Consider the following 14,805-nt stretch of genomic DNA (forward strand, 5'->3'; position numbering starts at 1 on the left):
ATTGTTGAATGTGAAACTGATGATGTGCCCTGTAAACTTTCACTCAATCCACAATAAAAACCTTAAATAAAAAAATTAAAAAAAAAAAATGTTGACAGGAATGGAAGTCATTTACACATTATTTTCAAATTTTCACATTTCATTATATATATGTGGGGAACATAAATTTTGTTTAGTTCCCTCAGATCATTATTTTTGGAAACAAGAAGGATAAAAATTATGTATGGGTTATGTAAATAATGTTTCAAGATCAGATTCCACCTGGTATAAATAGTGAGGTTAGGGAAAAATTAAAGGACACAATACAGCAATTTTATAAAATAAAACAGTAGCTTCAAAGAATACAAGCTTTTGTATTGAGAAATGTGCTTATTTAATTTGATTGAAATGACTCCCATGAAATGAGAATTACTTGCTGCGTATTTCTGAATGCCATGTTTTCTAACTGTTCCATAAACAATAGTTAACATGCAATTGTCTGAATATAGCTGAATTATGGAAACATGAACAAGTATTTCAAGCAGGTATTAATGAATAAACATTCTGTCATTACTATAAGAGACAACAGCACCTGTTTCAGAGAGATACCAGTGTTTATTCATTTTAGTGTCAGCCTTCAATGATCATGTGGAACAATATGCAGGTTGGAGAAGAATGGCTCCCAGCACCCTTGTTACTTGGGTTTGTGTTGCAAGACTACCCATCAGGTTGCCACCATTATGTTTTTGTATTTTTTTTTCCCTCATATAAAGCATGTTATCATTGTTGTTGTTGTTACTCTTATGACTATAACAACTGTAGGACGAATCTGAGTTCAGCATTGTGGGAACATGAGTTTGTAACATTCGACAGGTTAATTTCCCCCCCCCCCCCCCCTTTTCCTTGTTTAGGAATAAAATTATTACAACTCTTACATGTCTCTCAGAAAAGGAAGCTTAAGCAGGAAATCTAGTTTGTAGTGCCCTCACGCACAGTGCATTTACTCCCCACATGCTTGCATTCCACAGTGTTACAATTCTGTACGAGTTTTGTCAGAAGATGAATTTTGACAATTTAGGGAGTTACCATCTCTAAGAACTAAATTTATACCCTTCTGATGGAACATTTTAGACTGTCACCTGAGAAATATAACCACCATCAACACATGGTGACCTCAACATCCAGAAGCCCAAATTGTCTCTGAAAGTTGGTAAATTGCTTTGTATAGAAAGCATCATCCTCATTATCATGTGTTTTGTTAAAATTCATTATGCAGTCCTATTTCTGAAGTGACTGGGAGAATTTTCTCAGCTTGACATAAATCCTAAGATGGGAGAGACTGATGATCAGTGTAGGAAGAAATCACGTTTCTTTCTCTTTTTTTCCCCTTCTGTTTTAATAGTTAAACTGTTCAATTGCATTTGCTCATTTTCTCTGGGTTTAAGTCACTTACCCATTGATGGCTGAATTAGGTTAGCAAACCATGAAGGAAAGGAAAATGCTCATTCTTCTATACTTAATCTTCTTTTCTTTCTAGTAGTTATTGAAAAAAATAATCAATAGCAGTAATCAGTTGGTCTGTTAGGCAGAAAAAAAGCATATCATTCCAATATTCATTATTTAAAAGTATGGAATTTTTTTAAGCCTCCTTTTCCTTTGAACACACAAAATGAGAAGAGCACTATGAATATGATTTATTTCTAAGAAAATCACCTGAGCACTTCAAATAGAATACTGTCTTTGATCAACCACCCAAAGGTTTGAATTCCAACTCTACCATTTAATAGCTATTTGATTGTAGCTAATTTATTTAAACTTAATATCAGTTTTTTTTTTTCTTTTTCATCTCCATAGTGTAGAAAACAGTACTTAACTTATTGGGCTCTTGTTGTTAAGTGTCGCCAAGTTAGTTCCAACTCATGGTAACTCTGTTTCCAAGGAGAGGCTGGTGGGTTTGAATCGCTGACCTTATAGTTAACCATCTTATGCTTAACCTCCAGTGCCACACCTTGACTCTGTCACATAGTAGATGCTGCAAAACAGATGCGATTCTCATCATTTTTATTGTTGTTTCTAGTATTCTTTTTGAAATAATTATTATTTGTTATAAGGAGCTCTGGTAGTGTAGTGGATACGAGTTGGGCTGCTAATCTCACGGTCAGTAGTTCAAAACTACCAGTGGTTCTGCAGGAGAAAGACGAGGTTTTCTGCTACCATAAAGATTTACAGCCTTGGAATCCCTGTGCAGGATTGTTATTAGTTGGTACTGACTCCATGGCCCACCATCACTATTATTTCTTATAAAACAATTCTGCCATGTTTAAGATGAAAAAGTATACGGCCACTTTTAGAAAAAGATTATCCTGGACAAGTTGTAAAACTAATGTCATAGTTAAGGTTTTGTGTCAGTTTGGCTGGGGCAGGATTCTCAGTGATTTAGCAGTTAAAATGTAGTGATCATCTCTATGATGAGATTTAATTTGAAATGTCACCCCCATGCTCTGATGTGATCAACTCTAATTTGATATAATTGTTCTTTGTCTTGTAAATCCTCACTTCTTAGATGTTAATAAGGTGGGATGAAATCTACAGGATAAGGTTGTATCTTGAGATAGTCTCTTTTGTATTATGAAAGAAGAGAGAAGTGAGTAAAGAGAGACTGCTTCTACCATGAAAGAGGAGCCAGGGCTAGAGTCTATCCTTTGAATGGGGGGCCCTACACTGTGAAGATCCTACATGCTGGAAAAGGTTTATGCTAAGACACATGGAGATCTCCAAGGAATGTTGGACCTACAGATGCTGAAAGGAGACAAGGACCTTTACCTAGGCCTGACAGAGAACGATTTCCCTTAGAGCCAGCACTCTGAATTTGTACTTCCAGCCTCCAAAATTGTGAGACAATAAATTTCTGGTTGCTAGAGTCATCCTCAAAATGAGAAGAAACAGCTGTTGTTGTTGTTAGGTGCCATTGAGTTTGTATCGACTCATAGCAACAGTATGCACAGCAGAACAAAACACTGCCCGGTTCTGGGCCAACCTCACAATTGTTGCCATGCTTGAGCCCACTGATGCTGCCACTTTGCCAATCTATCTCACTGGGGGTCTTCCTCTTTTCCTCTGCCCACTTTACCAAACATGATATCCTTCTCTAGGGACTGGTCCCTCCTAACAATATGTCCAAAGTATGAAAGATGAAGTCTGGCCATCCTGGCTTCCAAGGAGCACTCTGGCTGCACTTCTTCCAACACAGATCTGTTGTTTCTTTTGGCAGCCCATGGCACTTTCAATATTCTCCTCCAACACCATAACTCAAAAGTATCAATTCTTCTATGGTCTTCCTTATTCACCGTCCAGCTTTCACATGCATATGAGATTATTGAAAATACCATGGCTTGGGTCAGGCGCACCTCAGTCCTCAAGCTGACATCTTTGCTCTTCAACTCTTTGAAAAGGTCTTGTGCAGCAGATTTACCTAATGCAATACATCATTTGATTTGCTGACTGCTGCTTCCATGAGTGTTGATAGTTGATCCAAGAAGAATGAAGTCCTTGACAACTTCAATCTTTTCGTCATTGATACAAATGTTAAATATCCATTAATAATTGAAACAGAATGTATGAAGTATGAATATAGGAAAATTGGAAGCTTTCAAAAGCGAATTGGAACACATAAAGATTGACATCCTAGGTGTTAGTATGCTGAAATGAACTGGTATTAGCCATTTGAATCTAACTATCACACGTCAGGAATGACAAATTGAAGAGGAATGATGTCACATTCATCATCAAAACTAATATTTCAAGATCTGTCTTGAAGTATAGTGTTGTCTATGATAGGATAATATCCATATACTTATAACCTACAAAGCCACTTGAACTGCAAGGTCGGCAGTTCAAGCTCACCAGCTGCTCCTCGGAAAACCTATACAGGGTCGCTATGGGTCAGAACCAACTCAATGGCACTTAACAACAACAACAACAACAAGGAAGATCTGCAGTTCTGGTGTGGAATAAAGCACTGGACTATAAGTTTGGTTTGAACCACAAGGTTGGCAGTTCAAGCTCATCAGCTGCTCTTTGGAAACCCTGTTCAGGGTTGCTATGAGTAGGACCCTACTCAACAGCACTTACCAACAATGAACTAATAAGAAAGACCAGGTAATACCACTATTATTCAAATTTACACACCAACCACTATGGTCACAGATGATGAAATTGAAGAAATCTATCAAATTCTTCATTCTCAAACTGATCAAACATGCAATCAAGATGTCTTGACAATAATTGGTAACTGGAATGCAAAGGTTGGAAACACAGAGATAGGATCAGTAGTTGGAAAATATGGCCTAGGTGATAGAAATGATGCTGGAGATCCAATGGTAGAATATTGTAAGATCAATGACGTCTTTATTGCAAATACCTTGTTAAAAACATCAAAGACAACTATACAAATGGACCTCACTGGATGGCATGTATAGAAATCAAATTAATTATACTTGTGAGAAGATACAGTGGACACATCAGCCAAAACAGGGGCAGACTGTGGGACAGACCATCAATTGCTCATATGCAAATTCAGGATGAAACTAAAGAAAATTAAAGCAGTGCCATGAGAGCCAAAAGATGACCTTGAACAGAGTCCATCTGAATTTAGAAATCATCTCAAGTATCTAATCATCATGCATTAGTATCCAATCATCATGCATTAGATACTAATGACCAAAGACAAGAAGAATTGTGAGGTAACATCAAGAGCATCATGCATGAAGAAGGCAAAAAAGATCATTAAAATGACAGGAAATAAAACAACAACAACAAAACACACCAAAATGGATATCAAAGGAAACTGAAACTTGCTCTCCAGTATAGGAATGCTAAAGCACATGAGAAATGATGAGGTAAAAGGGCTGAACAGAAAATTTCAAAACTCAGCTTGAGTAGACAAAGTGAAGAATTATAATGAAATGTGCAAAGACATAGAGTGAGAAAACCAATAGGAAAGAACATGGTCAGCATTTCTCAAGCTGAAAGAACTGAAGAAGAAAATTCAAGCCTCAATTTGAACTATTGAAGGATACTATGGGCAAAATATTGAGTGATGAGGAAAGTATCAAAAGAAGATGAAAGGAAGAATACACAGAGTCATTGTACCAAAAAGACATGATCATTGCTCAACCCTTTCAAGAGGAAGCATATGATCAAGAACCCAGGGAACTGAAGGAAGAAGTCCAAGGTGCACTGAAGGCACTGGCAAAGGAACAAGACTGCGGGAATTGATGGATATACAAACTGAAATCTCAACAAACTGATGCAGTACTCATCTATGCTGAGAAATTTGGATGACAGCTACCTGGAAGAGATCTATATTTGTGCCTATTCCAAAGTGAAGAGATCCAACAGAATGCAGAAATCATCTGACAATATCATTAATATCACACACAAATAAATTTTGCTAAAGATAATACAAAAATGGCTGAACAAAACATTGACTGGGCACTGCTAGAGGTTCAAAGCAGATTCAGATGAGGACATAGAATGAGGGATATTATCGCTGATGTCAGATGGGTCTTGGCTAAAAGCATATAATACCAGAAAGATGTTTACCTATTCTTTATTGACTATGCAAAAGCTTTCAACTGTGTGAATCATGACAAGCTATAGACAACATTGCAGAGAATGAGTATTCCAAAACACTTAACTATGCTCATGAAGAACCTGTACATAGAAAAAGAGGCAGTGGTTCCAATAGGACAAGGGAACACGGAATGGTTTAAAATCAGGAAAGATGTGTGCCAGAGTTGTGTTCTTTCGCCATACTTATACATTCTGTATGCTGATTCAAAGCTGGATTATATGATGAAAAACATGGCATCAGGATTCGAGAAAGACTCATTAACTACTTGTAATATGTAGATGCACCAGACTGCAAAGCCATTTGAACTGCAAGGTTGGCAGTTCAAGCTCACCAGCTGCTCCTCGGAAACCCTATACAGGGTTGCTATGGGGTCAAAATCAACTCAAAAGCACTTAACAACAACCACAATATGCAGATGATACAACTTTGCTGCTGAAAATAAAAAGGACTTACATTACTTACTGATGAAAATCAAAGACCATAGTCTTCAGTATGGGTTGCATCTCAGTGTAAACAAAACAAAACTACTCACCACTGGACCAAAAAAATAATATCATGTTAAATGGAGAAAAGACTGAAGCTGCCAAAGACTTCATTTTACTTGGATCCACTATCAATACTCATGGAAGCATCAGTATTTCATAACCATGTATTTCATAAGGTACATCTGCTGCTGAAGACCTCTTTAAAGTGTTCAAGGGCAAAGATGTCAAACTGAGAACCAAGGTGTGACTGACCCAAGCCATGGTATTTTCAATAGCTTCATACACATGTGAAAGTTGGACAGTGAATAAGGAAAACCATAGAAGAATTGATGCATTTGGGTTATGGTGTTGGAGAAGAATATTAAACATCACCATGGGTTGCTAGGAACAAACAAATCTGTGTTGGAAGATGTACAGAATATTCCTTAGTAGCCAGAATGGCAAGACTTCATTGCTCATACTTCGGACATATTATCAGGAAGGACCAGTTCCTGGAGTAGAACATGAAGCTTGGTAAAGTGAAGTGTCAGTGAAAAAGGGAGCCTTCCAACCAGATGAATTGACACAGTGACAGCAGTGATGGGCTCAATTGTATCACTGATTGTGAGGGTGGCACAGGAACTGGCAGTGTTTTGTTCTGTTATGCATAGGGTTGCTATGAATTGGAACCAACTCAATGGCACCTAACAACAAAAACAACAAAGCCATCCACTTGTGGCATTTCTGTGATAGCAGCCCTAGATAACAAAGACAACTGAGAAGCTCAGAAGGAAAGAACATTTGAATCATATTTGAATATTGATGAAGAATCCTGGTGTGTCACTGAGGAGTCCTGGTGTGGTGCTGTGGGTTAATGCACTGGACTGCAAAGTCAGTTTGAAGCAGTTCAAGCTCACCAGCTGTTCCCTGGAAACCCCTATACAGGGTTGCTATGGATTGGAACTGACTCAAAAGCACTTAACAACAACAACAGTAGTTAAATTAATTGTTGTTGTTGTTAAGTGCTGACTTGTCAGTTCCAACTCATAGCGACCCTTACAATGTTTCTAAGGAGATGCTGGTGAGTTTGAACTACCGACCTTGTGGTTCTGTGCTTATCCTACAGCATCCCCCCAGGACTCCATCAAATTAACTGATTGCTAAGAATACTTTTTCTTAATCCAAAGTCAAACATTCCTATAAGGTTCAATGGAAACTTTCTGCATATGTGAGTTTCATTCATTCATTCAAAGGCTACACATTTTTGTAATATGAATGATTTGCTAGGTATTGTGGAAGAGCAAAGACCAAGAAGGGATGTTGTTGCTAAGTCCTTTGAGTCGGTTCTAATGCATAGCGACCCTGTATAGGGTTTTCCTAGCTGTAAATCTTTGTGGGAGCAGAAAACCTCATCTTTCTCCCACATAGCAGCTGGTGGGCTCGAACTGCTGACCTGTGGTTCACAGTTCAGTGCCTATCCTACAGAGCTACTAGGCTTGTAAGATGGGAGTGGAAAACACAAAGAAAATTGCATGTGAAATAACCAAAGTGTTTTTCAAACCATAGCATGCAAAAAGATCCTTGCCCTCAACAGAAATAAAAGTATATAAATGAATACAATAATGGGACACTTTCTCTCATAGGATTGAGAAAAATTAGAAAGATTAATACTATTTAAACTGGCAAAGATAGGGTAGCAATCTCATCCACTAGGACAGTGTAAATAGTTACAGTTATCTTTGGATGTTATTTTGACAACTCTGGTAGCGTAGTGGTAACAAATCGGGCTGCGAACCTTAAGGTCAGCAGTTCGAAACTACCAGCCGGTCCGCGGGAGAAAGATAAGGCTTTCTACTCCCGTAAAGATTTACACCCTCGGAAACCCTGTACAGGGTCGCTATGGGTCAGAACCGACTCGACGGCACTTAACAACAACAACATCTAAATTTAAGGACTCCTGGTATAGCACTGTAGGATCATCACTGGACTGCAACCCCCAAGGTCAGCAGTTCAAACCCATCAGTCTCTCCTCAGAAACTCTCTATAGGGTCACTATGAGTCGGAACCTACTCAACAGCACTTAACAACAACAACAGCATTTAAATTTAAAGCAGCCCTTGTGGCACTGGGGATTAAGTAATGGATTACTTACCTCAAGGTCTTTGGTGCAAACTCATCAGCCTCACAGGTAGAAAGATGAGATTGCCAGCTTCCATGAAGATTTCCAGTCTCAGAAATCCCAAGGAGCAGTTCTACTCTGTCCTATAGGGTCCTTGTGATCAGAACTCTGCAATATCTTTGTAAATTTCTTTAAATTCAAAATTATTCCAAAATAAAAAGTCTACCATAAAAAAATAATTATGGACGTACTGTCAATTTTACTGAAATTCATTCCATTAGACAAAACACACATTTACAAATCACTTCAAGATAACTTTGTTTCTATCTTGGGCTTCTGCTAAGACTATGGATGGACAACACCTATTAGCTTCTTAAAAGGCCTATTATTTGACTGAACAGTTCTCCAAGGCACTATCTTACATATTTAGCAAGGTATTTTCTTAAGGATCCCTGGTGGTGCAGTGGTTAAGCACTTACTGCTAACCCAGAGGTCAGCAGTTTGAATCCACCAGTTGTTCTGTGGTAGGAAGATGTGGCAGTCAGTCTCCTCTGGCCTTGGGAACTCTATGGGCTTTCAAGTCAGTCCTATAGTGTTGTTGTGACTTGGCTTTTTGGCAACAAGGTATTTTATAGACCTATCTTCAGCATCACCTCTAGATTATAAGTTCCTGGTAGTGCCCTGGGAAGCATTCCTTAATTTTAGCTTTGTTTGTCCTCGGGAGATACTGGGAATTTTCAAAACCATCAAATTCTAGTTCTTCGTGTTTAATAATTCTTCCTTAGTTTCTCTCTTACCTAGAAGACACCAGGTAGCCCCTTCAGCATTGTGCCTAGAATAGAGAGCAAGGGGGATTCTGTAGTGCCTTTTATGATGTAGTCTCAGACAGCACACATTGTCACCTGCCACATTCTACTCATTAGAAGTCAGGCGCTAAGCTTAGACCACACTCAAGACAAAATGTAAAACATAGGACTCTGATTCAAATGGAAACATGGCAGATTGACATATGCTTTACTTACTTTTAAGGCATTCTGGTGGCACAGTGGTTAAGCACTGGCTGCTAACCTAAAAGGATAACAATTTGAACCCATCAGCTACTCCGTGGTAGAGAAATGTGGCTGACTGCTTCCATAAGGACTTTGGGCCTCAGTCCACGGAGCTGTTCTATTCTCTACTTTAGGCTCGCTTAGGCGGAATTGACTCAACTTATTTTTCCCACCTGAAATTTCACTATAGGGTCAGTAGTGGATTAAACACACATAACACACAGAGAAAGAGAGAGAATAAACAGGGATTTAGCTGCTAGAAAGCTGCTAGTTGAGTGGTAACTGACTTCAGAGATCAAAAGAATGAAATCTAAGAAAGTTCAGAAGCATGTCAATTTATGATAAATAAATAAATAAACCAACAACCCCACGCAACCCTCATGAATTGAAAGTACTAGGCACTTGAGACTGTAGTTGGCACAGGTAGGAAAGAAAACAAGTTGGTGTTGGGTGTCGTGCAGCTGGTTCAGACTCATAGGGAACCTATGCACAACAGAATGAAACAGTCCTGGGCCCCCTCATAACTGTTACGTTACACTTCAGCCCATTGCTCCTGTCACAGTGTCAACCCATCTCATTGGGGATCTCCCTCTTTTCGCTGATCCTCCACTTTACCAAGCATAATATCCTTTTCCAAGGACTGGCTCCTCCTGATAATATTTCTGAAGTATGAGAGACCAAGTCTCACCATCTTTGATTCTAAGGCACATTCTGATTTGTATTTCTTTCAACACAGATTTGTTTGTTCTTCTGACAGTCTTCTTCTCCAATATTCTTCTCCAAAACCGTAACTCAAATGCACAGATTCTTCTAGTCTTCCTTATTCATTGTCCATCTTTCACATGTATATGAGGCAACTGAAAATACCATAGCTTAACTCAGTCACACCTTAGAATCAAACTGATATTTTTGCTTTTGAACACTTGAAAGAGGTCTTGTGTAGCAGATTTGCTTACTGTAATATGTCATTTATTTTCTTGACTGCTGCTTCCATGAGTGTTGATTATGGATCTAAGCAAAATGAAGTATTTGACAACTTCAATCTTTTCTCCATTTATCATGTTTATTGGTCCATGTTTATTGTGAGAAATATTGTTTTCTTTACATTGAGATGCAATCCATAGTGAATGCTGATCAAAAGTCTACATAGGATGCAGTTTATTTCATAGATTTTTGCCCCAGGCCCACAAAAGTTGGGTAAATGCTCTTCTTGAATCTGGCAGAAAACTAGAGGTTTACTCTCTTAAGATGTCAAATAGAAGAACTCTAGTCTTAGGATCTCAGTCAAGATGAGGATGGGAGTATTGTACCCAGAATAAAGGAACCAAATATAAGTCTGTATTGCAAACAACCTGCTCCGTGATTCAGAAACGTGGCAGCAAAATTTATAGGCAGAAGATAGAAGGATTCTTCTTTGGGGAAAGTGATCAGTCCAAAAGGAAAGTATAACACCCTAACAACACAAAATACTGACAGTCGGGAGTCCAGCAATGAAACAGTTTAGTTTACTCAGTTATCTCTCAGTGCAATTTGAAAGGTGAACGTGAAGCAGCGGCTCTTACTGCTCATGATGAGAAGTATGAACAAAGAGAGATGCTAAACCAAAAACTAAACCAGTTTCCAAGGAGTTGACTCCAATTTGTGGCAACTCCATGTTTGTCAGAGTAGAACTGTGCCACATGAGGTTGGCAATGACAGATTTTTCAGAAGTAGATTGATAGATCTTTCTTCCTAGGTACCTCTGGGTGGGATCAAATGCAAACCTTTTGTGCTAGCAACTGTGGATGTTAACAGTTTGAACCATCCCAAGACTTCAGAGAGGTACTGTTGTTAATATTAAGTACCATGCAGTTAGTTCCAACTCATTGTTGTTGTTGTTGTTGTTAAGTGCCATCGAGTCGGGTCCGACCCATAGCGACCCTGTACAGGGTTTCCGAGGGTGTAAATCTTTACGGGAGTAGAAAGCCTCATCTTTCTCCCGCAGAGCGGCTGGTAGTTTCGAACCGCTGACCTTAAGGTTCACAGCCCGATTCGTAACCACTACGCTACCAGAGCTCCACCCTGTATAAGATTTCCGAGGAACAGCTGATGGGTTTGAACTGCCGACCTTGCAGCACCACACTAGAGAGGTATTTGTTGTTGTTGTTAAGTGCTGTTGAGTTGGCTCTGACCCATAGTGACTCTGTCTAGGGTTTCTGAGGAGCAGCTGGTTAACTTGAACTGTGACCTTGGGTTTTAACTGATTTTGTAGTTCAGGGTTCTAATTTGCCCTTGTTTTTTCCTTGCCCCATGTTCTATTGGCCAGCCTTTCTTCCCAACTGGCCAACTATGCTAACAACCATTGTAGATTTAGCGTCAGAAGTTAGGCTGACAACTGGGACTTATCTACCTGTGCTGGTGCTTCAAAAGTTATTGACTGATTCTCAAACTCTCCTTGTTGAACTTTACATCCAGAGGTCTTCTTATAACTGTGTAAAGTCTTACTTCCTACTCTAAACTTCATACTCACTGTGGTCTGCTTTTCTGATTGAACTCTGACTTAGAGTAGCTTATTCAAGGGCACCACCATTCATCTGACAGCTGCTCCCTGAGAGTTTCCAGGGTCTAGGACCGGAGTACAAATCCACTGCACCTGACTGAACTGTTTCTCTGTTCTTGTCTGTGGGAGACTTTACCAATGGAAACAGGTCTCTTTCCTTCCACAGCCTGGAAGCGGACTCACAATGCTTCCCAATATCAGTGTTGAATCTTCAAATGGAAACATTTCCCATCCTCAAAAGAAATTCTCAAGCTTTTATAGGATTGTCTTGCACTTCTGAACTTAAATAAAAGCAAGCATTTAAAAAATAATGATATTGTTGTTGTGGAGACTATACATAGATAAAAACACACCAGTTCAACTGCTTCTACATGTACAATTGAGCGACTTTGATTATATTCTTTAATTTGTGAAACCATTCTCACCCTCCTTTTCTGAGTCATTTCCTCCCCAAATTAACATAAATTTGCTTCCCCTAAGGTTTCTATCTAATCTTTCAAGCTGTTAAAAAGCATAATGCCAGCACCCGGGAGTCAAATCCAATTCTGGTTCCAGTCTTTCCATTGCCTGCCACCTCCTGCTTCTTTTTCAACGTGACAGATGCCACTGTGTCCTTCACCAAGGACTTCCTTGCAGATGGAGTGGTCATGGCTATCTCCAAGATCATGGTAACACCCATCAAATGGGCCAAGCTGTTGTAGCAGCTGCAGCATGCCAACAAGCAATATGAGGACATTATCAATTGTGTGGTTGATATTCCCAAGAAGCAGGTAGTTCTGTCCTTCTGGCGTGGTAACCTGGCCAACGCCATCTGATACTTCCCCCACCCAAGCTCTCAACTATGTCTTCAAAGATAAACACAAGCAAATATTCCTGGGTGGTATGGACAAGAGGACCCCGTTTTGGCACTGCTTTGCCAGAAATCTGGCATCAAGTGGTGTTCCTGGGGCCATGTCCTTGTGCCTCTTGATTTTGCTCTTACCATCTAGGAACTGATATGGGGAAACCTGGTGCTGAAAGAGAGTTCAAAGTCCTTCATGACTGCCCAATTAAGATCTCCAAATTGGATGGGATTAAGGGTCTATCCCAAGGCTTTAATGTGTCTGTGTAGGGTGTTATCATCTACTGAGCTGCCTACTTCAGTATCTATGACGTTGAAAAGGGAATGCTTCCAGATCCCCGGAATATTCACATCTTTGTCAGGTGGATGATGGCTCAATCCGTCACTGCTGTGGCTGGGTTGACTTCCTAAGCATTTGGCACAGTTCATCACCACCTGATGTAGTCACGGTGCAAAGGAACCGATATCATGTACACAGGCACCCTTGACTGCTGGAGAAAGATTGCTCATGATGAAGGCAAAACCTTTTTCAAGGATGCATGATCCAATGTGCTCAGAGGCATGGGTGGTGCTTCTGTTCTTGTCTTGTATGAAGAAATCAAGAAGTACTCATAAGTTACTTCCTAGTTTGGTTCCCCCTGTGAGTTGTCAGGTGCCATCGAGTCTCCCCCTGTGAGTAGACATGCTATATTATAGAACATATCTTCAACATTCTTGACAGAATGTCGACTGTCTATATCCATGGTGACTATCTACTGGTTGAAAATGAGAGGTAATCATATTCATCTGACCACTTTTCTTTTAAAGCCATTGCCAAGATGATACTGATGATGATGATGGGACTCAATTTTATTTCAGTCACTCCTAATAAACAACTAGTCACACATTCCATATGCTTCTCCTCTTCCTGTTTTCCCTTCTTTCTCTGGGAAAGCAAGAATTTTTTAAATTAAAGGATGTTAGTCACTACTGTTTACCAGGTGCTTCATGCAAGAACAATGAAGCTTTTGGTTCCCGTAAAGATTTACAACCTCAGAAAACCTATACAGGATCACTAGGAGTTGGAACCTACTACTCCACAGCACACAATCACCACCAGTCACTACTGTCAAACTCTATTATTCTAGGGAAATTGTTACAGTTGGGAAAAAAAAAAAACCAGTTAGACTATTCTTTGACTTCTGAACATTAACATGATACACTTTGAAACTTTACAGCTCTATGATTAATAGAATTTTATTACTTGAGAGTTTTCAAAGTAGCACAAATCTTTTCACTAACAATATTGGCATAACACTTCAAAAGAAAACCGTGTTCCTTCAAGTCTACATATAGTTAATTCACATTTGGAAAGGAGACCACCATGGCAACATGACAATTTAATGAGGTTTGAACTGCTTCAGGAAAGGGATTGTTAAAAGGAAGAGAAAAGAAATGCTTTGGAATGGAAAAAAAGAATCCTAGAATTACCGGCACAATTTCTAAGTCATTTTCAAGGGCTTAATTCACTCTTTTGTCTTTTATTTTTCCATTTAAAATAAATAAGTAATCCTTTTAAAAACTTTTTATTCATACTACTACAGTGGTGGTTTTATTTGTTCTGCAATGAAAATGTGTTTATTTACAAAATTCAAGAAACATATTATAATCCATCAAACACATCTGGTAAAATCTCCTGACATTTTTTAATGGCACTTTTATGTTACTTGGAATTTGATGGTATCTGCACCTTCTTTATATTAATCACACAACTAGAACAAGGACAAAAGTTTATAGCATGAATTTTCATACTTACAAAGTCTCAGAGATGGTTGCATCCCAGTTTCTGGAGATGCAGACCAAACCAGTACATGGCAAATGAGTTATGAAGAAGCATGGGGGAGCAGTACAAATCTTAGATAAAACATAAGAAACCTGAAGTCCCCACATCTGTCAAACCAGCATGTGATTTGGGATAAGTCACTTAACCTCATCTGTGATAAAGAGATGATTGGGTTGGGTTTAGATATCTCTAAGAGCCTTACATTGATATTGATATAGCATGTTATATATTTTAGCCTTTTTATGGATGATGCTTAAACATATAAGTATGAAGTGTATTGTTAGGTGTTGTTGAGTTGGTTCCAACTCATAACAACAGAACAAAACCCTATGCACAACAGAACGAAACCCTACCCGG

General features: G+C 39.0%; 1 pseudogene; it reads left to right on the forward strand.

Moving 5' to 3' along the window:
- The first annotated feature begins 6,602 nt into the window (after window positions 1-6,602).
- On the forward strand, window positions 6,603-13,241 carry LOC102825289 (annotated as a pseudogene).
- Window positions 13,242-14,805: the final 1,564 nt, after the last annotated feature.

Source organism: Chrysochloris asiatica, unplaced genomic scaffold (genome assembly GCF_000296735.1).
Source record: "Chrysochloris asiatica unplaced genomic scaffold, ChrAsi1.0 scaffold00163, whole genome shotgun sequence".
NCBI lineage: Eukaryota > Metazoa > Chordata > Mammalia > Afrosoricida > Chrysochloridae > Chrysochloris > Chrysochloris asiatica.